Source organism: Gavialis gangeticus, unplaced genomic scaffold, assembly GCF_001723915.1.
Source record: "Gavialis gangeticus isolate Ggan-Ray unplaced genomic scaffold, GavGan_comp1, whole genome shotgun sequence".
Lineage (NCBI taxonomy): Eukaryota > Metazoa > Chordata > Crocodylia > Gavialidae > Gavialis > Gavialis gangeticus.
In genome coordinates this window covers 47,630,381-47,645,971 of record NW_017729024.1, presented here as the reverse complement: position 1 = coordinate 47,645,971, position 15,591 = coordinate 47,630,381, and the positions used below count along the sequence as shown (strand labels likewise).

Genomic DNA, 15,591 nt, shown 5'->3' with positions numbered 1-15,591 from the left:
GGGGGACAGTGATATGACATTGCCCTGGCCATGCCCATTCCCTTGCCCCTCACTTTGAAGCCACAGACCCCCAGCCCAACCCAAATCAGTTAAGTACTGGGGTAGCTTCTTGCTAAAAGATATGGCTGCCTCAGAACTAGCTGACTACTCAAGCAGCCAAAGAGATAAAAGACCATGCAGCATGAAACTTCCGGGTGATTTCAGTTGGTCTCCAAGGTCTGGGACAGACACTGCAAAAACTGGTTTGACTCAAATCAGATAAGTCTGATACTACATTCAAACAAGTTTATCTCAAACCAGTTTCAGCCATTTTCAAACTGACTTTTGTGCCTTGAACATCTGATCTGTTACAGGTTTATGTGTAATGTCTGTCCCTAGCCTAAGGGAAGCAGAAGACTCTGTATACAACAGTGGTCCCTAAAAGCAAGTGTTTGCCAGACAAACCTCCAAAAGTCACTAGAGAGGCCATCAAAAATGTCACTGGACAGTTTATCAATATTGCATATGATAAATTGATACAGGATCTGTAATACATTTATTTTGTTATTTGGAACCCAAAAAGGTAAAATGAGGACCAGTGAACTGGTGCCATCTCAGTGCTGACCCTAACTATGCTTCTTTCCTAGCTAACACTCTGAAGCTATTGGGCAGCACTGACAGATTATTGGACCCTAAGTGCAAGGAAGGATGCTATATTCCCTTCCTCTGAAAGGCTCTGAGGGCAACTGTGCCAGGTTCCATGCTGGCAGGAACTTTGTCAGGCCCTGAGCAACTCTGATATACTCCTTACTATTGTGGTACCTCTCTCCAGTGGAGAGCTTTACAGTAAATAATGAGTCAAGTTGACATACAACAGCAAGGCACCTATAAATATATAAGGCATCTTGCAACAATGAGAGCACAACATCAACTCATTTTCAAACTCTAAGCTCTCAGTGGATGGACACTGAAGTACAACAGAAAGCTACTTCCTAAGCAGAAATTCCTAGGTGGGGTTACGTGCTGAGAAACTTGTCCAGGCTCCATGGTCTGTCGTCTTTTGATGGTATTTTGTTTCGTAGTACTTCTTAGAAACCAAGTGAGTACTTCCTCTCTGGCTCAACAAAGCTTTGTTTAAACAATACTAATCAAACAGCAGCAGGGTTTCCTTTTAAATGCATGAATGCATGCTTCTGACTCCAAGAAGTGAAACCAACACACAAGCTTTATACTGCATCATAACAGTGATACATTATAGAATCAGCCCGGCCCCATAGCGCAGCTCCCCACGCTCCCACTCCCTTTCCTCCAGCTGGAGTCCCTGGCCCTGGCCTGGTGGGGGCCCTTCCCTGCATTCCCACTCTCTCAGGCAGGCGGGCTGGGAGCAGCCAAGTGGCAGCTAGGTACAAGCTCTGCCAGGCAGAGGTTTCTTGTCTCCAGTGCCTAAGGGCTGGTGGCAGGTTAAGCTAGCATGGGGGTGGGAAGGTTGGCTGCTTACCAACCAGAGCCCTACCTCCTTCATGGAGGCGCTGGCTTGCAGAGGGGCAGCAAGGGCCAAGGCTTATGGAGGGGCCCCGTGGGCCGTATGGAATTGCCTGGTGAGCTGGACCTAGCCTGCGGCCCTTATTTTGCCTGCTCCTGCTGTAGTAGGTATGAGCAGTTCCAGGTCATATGGATCCCAACTGTTTGTATGGGTAGCTAGACAGGAAATCTCTAGCCGTCTATATGAGCTGCTCTAATCCTCTGACCTATTTTTCTCCTGTTATATGCTCCTCACTGTAGTAGTATCTGAGCGTCTTACCTAGAGCAAATATCAGTGATAACTGCTGGTAGTCAGCAAAAACCAAAAAATATATGTTATATAAGGTCTCTATGCCACCTTACAGAGAGTTTTGCTTCTATGTGTATGACCAGTGAAATGAAAAACAAACTGTTGATTTTAACTTGGAATGGGATGCTTTCATATTTATTCACAGATGGTGCCTAGCTATTATATAAAGACTGTTGAACTTAAAGTCCTGTTTGGCAGACAGCTGGCTACGGAAGAAGCATCAGTTTGTCTTTTGGCCTCATTAGCATGAATATAGAGGCCCTTGTAACTGTAGGCTGTGATACGAGTGGCAACATGTACAGTATCAAGCCTGCAACAGATTTGGTCGTTGCAGCGAAGTGCTGATGCAACAGTCAAACAACCGTTGATGGAGTAACAGTGGCAGCTCTATTATAGTAATGCACAATAGTTGCTTAGTGTCGGAAAACAAGCAACATGTAAGAAGCAGTATAACAAATGCAGCCATGAGTATGGTCCTTTTAAGTGATTTACTCTCTTAGTGGACCCCCAGGCTACTATTAATGCCTCTAAATCTTCCTTCCTTGAAAACAGTCCTTATCTGAAGTCAGAATCTTGTGCTGGTACAGTTATTAGTCTTACTAGGGACTAATTCAAGTTGTCAGAGAAACCAAAGCAAGCCCACAGCCACGGGTTTTTTTTTAATGATACTGACTGGGGTATGCCCACTGGAGCAGTACTCTGCCTCCCCCTCTCTTTCTGCAAAGGTTGTATCCCTTAAACTACTATTTGCAATGGTGACATCCGGTATAGGAAAAAGCTCACGTTTAGCAACTGCCAGCTTTTGAAAAGATACCCACATTAAGCACAACTGGTGCTAGGGAAAGGAGGGGAGAATGCTTCTGCAGCTGTCTTGAAAAAAATGTGCGTCTGACCATCTGCTGGAAACACCATCAAAAAATGAAGTTACTTCAGAACTTGGGCTGTAAGTGGAGGTTTTTCATAACACCGTCTATCTGCTGACCTAAGGGGGAGAAATCCCTATCATAGAATCTCTCCATGCCACCATAGAAGTACCAGAGCCTACTGTATTGCATGCTCTTTGTCAGAGAGCCACTATGCATTTCTGTACTTCCTTTTATAATGACCTTTTCTGCAGAAGCATCTCTCTAGTGGTTCCATAGGCACTGCAGTCCCTTTTCATATCTAGGTCCATAGTGTCTGCTCATGACTAATTAATGATCAGCATATGTAGAGAGGAAGGGGGGATTTAAACAAATCCTATTATAAAATTTCTCTGTCTTACAAGGATTGGATTAACAGCCATGAGAGAAGAATAAATAGTTATACTGGAGAATTCAAGAAAAAGGGCATGCTGAACCCACTGCTAGTGGTGATTGCTGAGCTATTGGCATGTTGTTAAGACCTACAATAGGATGAAATTTCACATTTTTATAATAGAGCGATGACAGCCTGATTAGAACAGTGCAGGTGGGTGTTCAAGCGTATTTCATCCTAAAGCACTCATCAATTTTTGAGGCATATCTGACCACAGATGAGCACACAGAATCACTTTAACTTGAATTGAAGGTGTTCTGCACTAATAAAACCTGTGCTGTTAGTACACTTACTGCTTTTTAACTGGGAACATCTGAAAACATAGGCTTTGCAGCCAATAGTGAGTGCTTTTAAATTGAAGCTCCTAGCTGCTTATTTGTTGGGGCCAGTAGATATACAAGTATGCAAGCCTGGTAGCTCACTTACCCTATCATCCACTGTTTGGCCTTTTTTGGAACTGCTGCAGGTGAAAGAATAGGATTCAGTTTCACATGACCCTTGTCAGGAAATGACCTGCTGATTCCGGCTGTGCACTGGGGAAAGAATTTAACCAGGGGAAAGGGACAGTTTTGGGGTAAGAGACATTAAAATAATAATAACATTTTACAGTAATAAAATGAGACTGAGTTTAGGGAAAGATCCCCTTTTTCCAAGCTAAATAAAAGCCTTATTCACATGTAAGAAATCCTAATATATATAAAAATGCTTTTATAGCATTTGTTTATGTTCCAATGTGGCAAAAGCCATATCCTTTAAAAATAAGATGGAGTCCCCTTAATACATTTGTCATGCCTACATTTTTAAAATTTATAGATGCCAAGGAAACAAATTGAATGACATGTTACCTGACTGAAAAATTTCCTGTTCAGTCTAAAGCCTTATTCATGCCTTGGATGGGATGGTTTTCACTCCTAGATGCTGCATGACACCCTTCCAGTTTCCCTTTGTCCATGCAGAGCTCTGTTGACCCATCTGTGTTCTCTGCTGTGCAAGGATTATAGTCTAAATGAGTTGGGGCATGCATGGGATAGGCCAAGGTTGACAGATATGCATTGCCTCTCTCTGGCTCTGTGGCATGTATGTGAAGAAGATAATACAGCCTTGGATTCCACCATGTCCCCATGTTTATCCTGAGGTACCCTTCCTAATACAAGGGCTCTAGTAGTACAGTGCTGCTGAGGAGGTGGGAGGGTTTGAGTTGCCAGACTCCAACTTAATACAGAGGCATTAAGCTTCCCTTCTGAGACCCATGGCTCACCCAGGACCCTCTTTGTTTAGAGGAATTTTTTTTGGAACAGGGGAGCAAACTCCTCCCTCCCCAGTGGAAAAAGGAGGAGCTTCTCAAAGCCCTCTGAGATTTAATAGTCCAGGGTTTTCTATGAGGAGGAGGGCATGATCTGGTCCATTATTTGGAAACAGGGTGTTTAACATGGAGGTTGTAACAAAAGTGCATTGGCAGCTAGCTGTGCTATCCAGAGGCAGTGCTTCATGGTATTTAGCCTTAAATGCTATTTTAAGTCTTGGAGATTGGAGGAGGGGTGGGATAACACTCCCCACTCCTATGTCTATCCTTTCATTAGTTTTTGGTCTCTGTTGTTTTCCCCTACCTTGCAGTTTTCTCCAGTACTCATCTGTTTTGTCTCAGGCTTTGCAGCCTTTCCTATTACTGTATTGCATGCTGCTTGCTGCTGACTTTATATTGCTTTCCCTTCCCTTTGGATGCAGTTTATCTGTAAAATACACATGAAGCCTCTGACCTGTGTCTTGAATTGTATTTGTTGGCAAAACAGCAACATTCAAAGGATACTCCCAGTCATCTTTGGTTTACACTTGAACTCCATTAGTCAGAAACTTCTCAGTTGGGTGTAGTGGAAAGTGGCATTGGAATTTGGCTGCTGGAGCTGGATGTGCCTACTTCCATTTAGGTGTGCCAACTCATTCCGCAGCCTGATGAAGGCTGTTTGTGCCTGAAATCTTGCTAAGAAGAATTTTTCCAACTATTTGAGTTAGTCTAATAAAAGATATTGGATTTACCCAAAGAACCTTGCCTGCCAACTCAGTATAAGAATAGAAGAATATTAGGAGTATAGAATACAGCTGCCCTACCCAGCATATCTACCCTTTTAAAATGTAACTTAAATCCCACTTCGTTGCTTCCCCCACTTCCTTCCTATCATGTGCCATAATCCATCTCCTTCTCCTGAATTTTTAAAAAACGAGACTAATTTTTGCTAATTTTTGAAAACTGTCACTACTTGTTGACTAAACTATTCCCTATTCTTCCTTCTCCAGTATGGCTTTATGAATTTCACATTTATTTTTATTTAAATTATTTAATGTAGTTTTCATAGGGCTACAGATGGATGAAGCTTGAGTATATATATGATGCTAGTGAAGTATTTATCTTGTTTAGGACCCTGATTCACAATGGTCTCATTCACTTGAAGTTAATCGAGTTATACAGATGTAAATATCAGTGTAAATGAGATCAGGATTAGATCCCTGGCCTATTAAGGGACTCAGAGCTCAGTGAAGTCACTGGAAAGACTCCCATTGATTGCCCTGGGCAATAGAACGAGCACTAGTATCTTGGATGAATAGGGACTTTCCTCATGGAAGTCTGTTTGCCAGTGAGCAACTTATCAGTTGTTATGCAAAAGGCATATTATAAGGGTCACATTGAGAAATCATGATAGGTTTCAATGAGGTTCTTTCTGGAGTCTGTCCTCTTGTGACAAGAGGCAACATGGGGGAAAGGAGGAAAAGGCTTCCTCTCTAACCATGCTCTCAGTCCAGTGCTTTAAGAAAGAGAATGACCCTTTATTTTCATTTATCAACTGATCTCATGTAGAGATTTAAAATAAATAGTGTGGTTAGAGGCTCCTTTGACTTTTGATTTTTAGCATTGAGAAGTTGGGAGCTGTCGTCTTACAAATAAAACAAGCAGAAAAACATCCCATGGTTTCAGTTCTCCACTTCAGCATTGTTATAATGCAAAGAAAATGAACTTACAGGACTTTTGCTCAGTGCTGCAACTTTGGTAATTATATCCAAGGTATAAAGTAGCACAAGCTGGTGTTTAATCATTCATTCATTAGTGCTGAGTGGTTTGTGCCTGAAAGACAAATAGAGGGTAGGAAATTGTGTCAGCCCATCTCAGAGGACTACCCTTAAGATATTTTGGATAAGGACAGCAGACGTTCTGGTCTTCTTTGTGTACAACTTCATCAGCTTTGGAGTGCAGCTGCTGCTGCCACTGCCACCAGTTTTGGAAAAAATAGCTGCCCTTGGAGCATCTATCTGAAGTCTTGCAGCTGCTATTGTTTTTTCAGTTAGTATAATACTGTCAGAGAAGAGCCAAACAACTGTAAAGAAGTAGAGCTGCACTCCACTGTAGAAGTGCCAGAGCCTACTGTGTTGCATAAGTTTTGTGTGATTTGTGTGCTGCACATTAACTGCTTATTATGTAGTCCAAGAGTGTCTAGAAGCTTCAACCAAGATAGATCAAGATCTTTATTATTACAAGTTACTAGGATCTGAGACTTCACACATATGTGTACACACACATTTATATGCACACACACAGATGATGGATAATTGTCAGTTTAAGGTATTGCCAGTAGAAATAAGAAGATATTAATACTTTTATATCCTGTGTACAGTTCTTGCCATCCATGTTCAAGAAACTGGAGCAGATGCAGAGAGAGGATGCTAGGCTGATCAGAAGAATATAGGGTCTAGCACAGAAGAGGAGACTAAAAGAGCTTGTCTTGTTTAGACTAGCAAAAAGGAGGCCTGGAAGGGGACATGATTGCTCCCTATAAACACATCAGGAGGGTAAGCGCCAGGGAAGGAAAAGAACTACTTAATAAAATAAAAGAGGATGCTGCAATAGACATAGGTGCTGACTCTGGGTGCTCCAGGGCTCAAGCACCCACTGAAAAAATTAGCAGGTGCTCAGCACCCATGAGCCATGCAGCCCCTGGTTTCCCAAGAACAGTCCAGAAGCAATCTGGGAGAGGATCATGTGCCAGGAGGAGCCTGCTCTTATTGGCCTGGGGCTGGCCAGGAAATTTAAGAACAAGCCGGAAGAAGACTGGTGTTTGGCTTCCCCTGGAGTGGAGAGAGCACAGCAGCAGGGAGCTTTGCAACCCATGTGGAGACACAGGACCAAGACAGCTGAACAAAGGAGGCTTGAAGGAGCTAGGGCAAGACCCAGTGAGGACCAGACCAACCCGGGAAAGAGAAAGCTAAGTGAAGTGGGTGGCTGGGATCCTAAGGGCTAGGTAGTCAGACCAGAGGCAGGCAGAGAAGAGATCCACACCCCAAGACCCACCAGCACCCACCAACAAAAACCGAAGTTGGCACCCATGGGCACAGAAACAAATAGGTATAAACTGGGGAGGAATAAATGTTGGCTGTAAATTAGGAAGTCACTAACTACCAGAAAGGTGAGGTTCTGGAATGGCCTTCCAATAGGAGAAATGCAGGCAAGAAGCCTTGCTAATTTTTCAGTGGAGCTTGACCGGTTTTTGTGAAAAAGATTATGTGATGTGGCACCTATAGTAGGAGGGAAATGACCTTTCGCTTAGGAGGTGCCTTCCAGACCTATGTTCTGATTTTCTTATTATAGGAGCACCATCATAACTTGCTTCTGTTTAAAATTCTACCAGCAATTTTATTATAAAGCTTGAGTTATGGCAAGTGAAAAATGTGTTAATTAGTATGAACTGTGCAGACACACCACATCAGATCCTAGGCTCCTTGGTTTTCTTAATAGGGTCAAGACCCATCAATACTTTGGTGGGAGGCCATTGTACCCTTTAGGAAATGAAGTTAGTGGTTGGTGTTACCAGCTGACCATTTTCTTTCAAGATAGTGTTGAGCCAGAATGTCAGCTTGGTTTTATGTGATGCAGGACTTGAGGTCAATGGTATGTTTCATGTGAAGTGCTTAACAAATCTCTGGTCATCTGTAGTCATGGAAGTTCTTAGGATATTTATGCAAAGATATGGAATGGATGCTACCTTCTACCTCCCAAGTGGTTGCCTTTTAGAGGTGTGTGAGTAATCTTGTCTATACACATTCTGGGAATAACTTTGAGATCCTAAACAGCTTTTACGTACCTTTCCAAATGAAAGCCAAATTCTCTGTACCAAACTTCTCATTTTTTAACACTGAAAAGGTGCAGATGGAAGTGCAGCTCCCCAGTCTAACTCATGGTGTTTCTCAGAAAGTGCCATGAATTAGACTACTTCTCCTAACCCAACAGACATTAGCTGTTGGGTTTGGAGGGTGGGGGATCGAGCTCCAATATGAAGCCAAACCAGTGGAAGAGGAGGAGTGTTGGCAGCTGCTTCTTCTAGCCCTGCCCCTCCTCTCCCAGCTCCGATTCTATCTCAGGATGAGGGAGGGGGAGAAGGGAAGGGAGGAAGCTCAGGCTGGTGTTTGCCTAGCCTGTGCTGGAGTGGGAGCAGGTGGATTGGAGCCCCTGAGATGGGGGGCTCCAATTCTGCCCCCCCATCACTCCAGTGAGCCTGAGCTCCTTCCCCTCCTGTCTCCCCCCTCCCATCCTGAGACAGCACTGGGGGTGAGGCTGAGCTGCAGTAGCCCAGCTGCCAGAGCAGACACAAATTAATGAAGACACTTCGTGGAGCGCCTTCATTTGAACACTTATATAATGAGGGTTCATTTGTTGTCCAATTGGAGCACTCTGTACTTCCATTAGGGCATGGCTGTACAGCATTTTCAAGGGGCTGACTGTGTGACTTATAATTTCTGTCCGCTCTTGAAGATGTTACTTGTTCTGCTTTATGGCCAAAAGCATAAGAAGTTCTGAATTAGAAAACTGCTTAAAAGAAAAAGAAGCCCTCCAAATGGCATTAAAGATGATGAGGGAGTTTCCTGTTTTACTAATTGTTTCAGGATTTTTGTTATTTATCTCACTTGCCTTAATGACTTCGAGAGGTTAAAGGGTGAGCAAGCAGCAGTCAGATCTGGTCTGGAAAGAACATGACTTGAAATTTTGGATTTCCTGCTTACAAATGGCCATGTGATGCTATCTTAAGGACCGAATTCAAAGCCAGTTAAACTTTAATTAAAAGACTCCTGATGACTTCAACAGGCTCTGAATTGGGCCTTAAATGAGTGGCTCATCAGAGTGCAGGATTAGACACCAGAAGGCAGGGCATTTTTTCATGCTTTTTTGATAGCAGGCTTTGTTTGGCTACAGGCAAGTGAGGACTTAGAAAGGTTTAAAATGATAAACTGTCTCCTATAAGAATTATAAATAATGTAGCACTACTTATTGTTGTCAATTATTTGGGATGCAGAACTCAGTCTCATATCCAACTGGTGATAAGGTCTTGGTCTTCATGACCTCATACATTCCTTCTGAGAAATGTAGTTGAAAGAACTACATTTGCATGCAGCTGTTGTATTGGGTATTTGGCAAGACTTTTTCGCACATTCTTTTTTTTTCCCCCTCTCCATTTCAAATAGGCTGTGAAAAGTTGTACTCATGAGGTTTCAGTTGCAGGTTGTATGTAAATTTGTCCTTCTGCACAAAACCAGTCCTGTTGATGTTCATCCAGTTAGCTTTTCATTTTCCCTTTGCTACCATTGCTACCATTTTTTTTATTGAGTTAAGTGTGGGATTAATCAAGACAGCTCTTTTCGAATACAGAGAAAATTGTTCAATAATAGCAAGCAAAGCTCTGGCAAGCCTTTTCTCAAAAAGCCACTCTTCTCCCCTCCCTAGTCTCATGTCTCCTCAGTGTAGTGTTTGTTGTGTCAATAGAGACAGCGTAACATAACATACAACTTTTCCTCTTAACTGCTCCCTAGTGAAAGCAACAATCGGGTACACAGTGTTCTCCCAATGATCACATTTCTACAGTAATGAGAAAGTCTTATTTAGTGGTTAGTGATGATAGCATTGAACTGTATGGCCTCGTTTTAAAAGGACAGATTCCTTGTTTTTGAAAAGCCAGGGCTTTGGTGCCTAACTCCAAGAGAGAATTTGGGGCTGTGAAGGCTGAGTAGAAAGAGGTAACACTCGTACAATCCAGAGTAAGGCCCTGAAGTCTTAACGGTAGGGGAAGGCAGAACAACTTTGTCCTTAGCTGTTCCTATAGGTAAGTAATTCTCCAGTCAGCCTGTTAGCTATAGTGAATGCCATTCCTGAGGCACCTCAAGAATGTCCATGCCATTTTATAGGGAGGATAAGCACTCAACTTCAATACTGTGAATTCCACTTGGAGGCTAGGTCCTAAAACTTAGGTCTGAATCTCTCAGTATTGTAACACAGAAGTCCCCTTTGTGGATGTCATCCTGAAGGCTCATCTTAGATTCAGTTGTTGCATATTTTTGCTAGAAATCAGTTACAAGCTCCCCTCCCATCCAACGAAAATAATGTGTCCTATAAATGAGCTATTAATTCCATTTTCCTACCTTGCTTGGTGCAAAGCAATTACAGCATGATAATAGGTTGGTCATATTATCACTGCTTGGAGTTATGCTGCCAATCCTATATGCTTTGTCTTTAAACAGAAAATTCACGTGCATTGTTTGAGTGAACTGAACTACACGGGGTTTCAAGCAGTTTCAGATGTATCATGTTGTGGTGAGAACAGCAGCAGTTACAGGCATAAACGTGCAGAAGGCAGAGCACAGAAATCGGGTCACATTCACCTTCTGGGGCTGGTGGTCAGAACGAAGCCTGTTGCACAAGCAGTGAAATGCACCTGGGAGCAGTGAGAGGTGACAAAACCCCACAATAAGCAGGCACATCAGCTCTTTGCTATGGTGAGAAGTGCAGCTGCATAGAGATTTGTAAATGACCTGGTTCTCTTTTTTTTCTGAGCATATATTTAGAAAATAGTGGTGAAGCTGGAAGAAAATGGAAAATATTTCATTTTAATCCAGGTTTACCCTTCCCTCCCATCCACCATTGGGGTTTTAGAGTAACATGATTAAATTGGATATTGTAGTCCATACTTCTTTCCCTTATCATCAGAAAAAAAATGAAATGTCCCATGCAATCTGTTCTTCCATGAAGGAGAGAGAGTTTTGGCTGCTTACATTTTGCACTCACCAATCCAATAAATTTTTTATTAAATAAAAGCCATACAGAGTTTATCTTGGGTGTCCAACTCATCTGTCCCCACAGGCCAGATGAGTGGCACAGGACCAGTCCATGAGCTGGATCAGACCCATGGAACACCTGCCTGTTTGCTTGATCCTGTTCATGTGGCACCCACCTGGGCCAGTCTGGGATGCCAGCTTAAGAGAGAGAGCATGGCATGCAGTGCAGCCCAGGACCAGCCCTGGGCTGTATTCTTGCCATGCCTGGTTTACATGATTTGCCCAAAGTGCCAGAGCCAAGGATTGAATTCTTGTCTTGATTTGCACATTGAATCTTAGCCACACTCAAGCCTGGGACTGGTATTTTTTGCGAGGGAAATTTAACCAGTTTACTTGTTCTTTCTTAGTCGTGATGGATTGGCAGGAGGTGGTGAATTGGTTCCTCAGCTTCAATTTTGTTGGAAGGTCTCTGCTTTATTAAGATGGTTGGTGCTTTCTTCACCATTTCACACTTAAATTCAGATTCTAGGGAGAAAAAGGATTTCCCAGTTTTACCTATGTAAACTGTGGGTATACATTGGCATGTGCTCTGTTCTATTCTGAAGGATGGCTGCATTGGACCTTGTTCTGAAAGGAAGTTTAATGCAGCCCCATTTTAAAAACCATCAGCTGGAAAAGTGATTTGTCTTCAGTGTTTCCATTTACACTCCAGCCTGTGGCGTTAACGTTTTCTGATAGGAGGAGAAAAGAGTGGGCTTTCAAACACAATAGGCTCTCATTAGCATGCACTTCCAGTATAGATAGATCCCTACTAGATGATACCATAATATTCCATGTGGTTACTTCTTAGGATCTGGTTGCTCACTGCTTTTCTCCACAGCCAGTAAACAGCTGTATTAGCTTTTTGATCTCATTTTGGTCATATGTGTATTTATTATCTGACATCAATGGCTTTGTGATATCTTTTTTAGAAAAGGATGTAATGAGGTAGGGGGTTATTTACCAAAAACATATGAAAGAAATGTAAGAGCTAACCAGTTAAGAGAAAACAGTTGCTACACTTCTACAGTTATAACACCTTAGAAATCTACTATACTTTGTTTTCAGTTATTGTACATCTTGAAACCTATACAAATACAATAAATGGCAGAAGTGGTCTTCATGAGTTGTTCTATTTAAGTTGCCATTTTTGATGTAGCGAACCGATTGTAGTATTGTGCTAATCCTCATATAGTTTTTTCAGCTGTACAAGGGCATTCAGTTCATTTACCAACCAAATCAGGGATCAAAAGCAACTTTGCAGGGAGCTAGTGAAATATTTCCATACTGGGCCAAAAACCTATTGACATTGTGAATTCTCTAGTAGTCTTCCAGCTCTCAATTTTATATTTTAAGGCATAAGTTCCTTCTCTGTTTATAGGCTCTGTGGAATAATAACTTGGTACTCAGTTTAATCTTTCCTACAGGTTGCCTTTAACCTTCAGGATTGTATTGTGTGGTATTTACTTCCATGTTACATATGCAAAAGACATACTGCCATTTGCCTAAAGAAGATACAAATGAATAAAATGCTAAAAGTTACATATTGGTGTGGGAGAGCTTCTCACCATTCCATGCATAGCAAATGCTTGCATATCAGGTCATTGGTATGCTACAGCTGTGCATAGAATAGTGTCTCCCAAATAGCCGTGTCTCCGCCCCAGCCATATATCTATCTGAAACACAATCAATGTTATCTCTTTACAATACAGTTAATCTATGTACAGTAAGTGGCAAGCACATATTTTTTTTTTACATATTCCACTTGAGAGATCTAGATAGCTGCTTATTTAAGGACAGGGCTTGGCACAAATAGCACAACTACAGAGGTGGATCTGGGCAGGGGTGCAGTGGTGCTGTTGCATCCCCTGTTGGTTGTGCCACATGAGTTCTCAGTGTGGGGTCTGGTTGGTGCCCCTTTCTGAGTGGCTGTGGAGCCCAGGGAGCGAGTGATGTCACATTCATCCCTCCTTTCCCCTGCTGCTGAATTTGGCTGGGATGGAGAGAGCAAACAACAGCAGCATTTACCCTCTGGGCTTGGAGCCATGCAAAAGCAGGGACTCTTGACAAGACCCTGCCTAATCATCTAGTGAACTCAGAGTTCACTGCTCATGTGGAGCTCTTGCAAAAGCTGCTGTGACTGTACAGCAGACTCAGCTTGCTGTGCATGTGCAGCACAGCCACAGTTGGGGCCATACCTCCCTTGCCCTGTTCCTGGATTTACTACTGCATGACCATTTGTCTAGAAGGACAAGAGAAAGAATGTGTGTGCATCATATGACTGGATGAGTAATCTAAGCAAGAGAACCCAAGACTCTGTTATCAGGTTAAATGTGTGTAATAAATACAGTAGTAAAGCAAAAGCAATATTGGTCTGTGTGTATATTTTGTACATATCCTACTTTGACTTAAGAATGCCAGTCAGGTGTGCATTTTTGCATTCCTATAATTGGAGTCACTTCTATTCTTCCTGAATACGAGGTCATGCGGTAAGAGGCTGAAAGACTTGGGACTTGGGACTGTTCAGCCTGGAGAAAAGAAGACTCAGAGGGGATTTGGTGGGAGACTATAAGTATGTCAGGGGTGTACATCAGGGCCTGGGGTAGCATCTATTCACCAGGACAAGAAACAATAGGCACAAACTGATTGATGATCATTTCAGGCTAGACATAAGGAAAACTTTTTAAGTGAAGTGCCAAGGGTTTGGAACAGGATCCCCCTAGAGGTGGTACAGTCATCCACTCTGATGATCTTCAGAAAGCATCTTGACGCCCATCTTGCTGAGGCCATCTGATCGCAGCAGTCTTTCCTGCCCAAGTGCTGGGGGTCTGAACCCGATGATCTGTAAAGCCTCTTCGAGCTCCTAACTACTATGAAACCATGAATAATTTGTATACATTCAACAGGTATGAGTAGGGAGGGACCTACTCAGTTTGTGAGTTTACAGATTTCACAGAAGTCATGAAATCAGGCAATGTCCATGAAATCTGCAGGGAAAAAAAGCTTACTAACAATAAAATGCTGGCTCCCCAGTGGAGGGCCACCAGGGCAAAAAGGAGTAGCTAGGATTGTGCTGATTGGCTGAGAGGTCTGCCTGTTGCAAGGACCCACCCCTGTCCACCAATCAGCAGTGAGAGGCAAGGCTGCACAACAGACAGTCCCCTCAGATGAACAACAGTAAGGGGCAGGGCCACCAGGGCCTCTTGGCCAATCAGAGGTATGTTGGCAGGGTGCCTCTGCAATAAGCCTGCAAAAATGGTGGCTGGCCCAGCGATCTGCCTGAGAAATCAGCCACCTTTTTCCTTGATTTGGTTAGGTTCCTAGGTATAACAGGTAAGGTCCCAGTTCAGCCAGATGCTGGGACTGTTCATGTGTTTGAAGTTTGACAAGTATAAGATACTGGTCTGAATCGGGACTGAAATATTTACGAATCTATGCGTTTATGATGGCACCCATCACAACAGTGTCTATACATTATATTAGCAGAGAAGAGCAACACCAGTGACAATCTGCATTTCCTCAAATAAGTTTTATTGTAAAACCAATATATATTTCTAAAATGCTTTCTGTAACTACTACTGACAATGTAAGACTTGAGAATCTCACCTTTGAGCAATGAGTAGTGTGATTATTCCATTATGTTGTAGCTCATTTTATTTTATTGCAAATATTATGAGCCTGATCCAGTAGCAGCTGTGTGCATAGAATTCTCATCTCTATGATAAAAGCAGCTATAAAGTTATGCCCTTTGTAGTTCTGCCTGTATCATTGTTACAATTTATTTTTGGTTAGCTTACAAAAATACAGTTGTTTTCTGTCAAATGGTTGGTCCAGATTTTATCCACTGTGAATCAAAAAGGCATTCTCACACATGTACCCACCCACCCAGCTCTTGGGGCAACTCAGTTCTTGATGAAAAGGGTAGGATTTGCACTTCATTGCTTTGTACTTCATTGCAAGTATAAGTTGCCCTCATAAAAAAGACAAGCCCCAATTTTGTACCAAATATCTTGTTCGCAGTTTCTTTAACCCTTTTCCCCATTTAGTTATCCATTCTCAATACAAGGTCACAGTTGACAAAAGGAAGGAGTTTTAAGTTGCAAGGAAAACTATAGCATATTATGGCTACTTCAAAGTCTTGGGGTTTGCATATTTTGAGGAACGTATTTCGCCTTCATTTAAGCAGGTAATTTTTTAGAACAGTAGTTTTATTAAAGCTGCATTTTTAGCACTTCCTAACATTATAAATCCCACCAGTAAAAACCTACAGATGATAAAATACAGGCAGTAATTTCCAAGGCTTTATGAAGAGGAGTTCTGAGCTCTCCCAGGATATAATAACAAAAGAAAAGAAAAGATAA

At 42.4% G+C, this 15,591-nt stretch overlaps 1 protein-coding gene across 3 annotated transcripts in view; it reads left to right on the top strand.

Moving 5' to 3' along the window:
• The window catches only part of LOC109297363 (A-kinase anchor protein 2-like), a 557,784-nt gene that overhangs the window by 434,032 nt on the left and 108,161 nt on the right, over positions 1-15,591 (top strand). The window contains exon 1 of one of the 3 annotated variants that reach the window (XM_019517066.1): positions 2,661-2,753. The exons of the other annotated variants lie outside the window; for them this stretch is intronic. The gene's annotated coding sequence lies outside the window, so the exon portion shown is untranslated. Of the gene's footprint in view, positions 1-2,660; positions 2,754-15,591 lie in introns of those variants that run through there. 3 annotated transcript variants of the gene reach the window in all.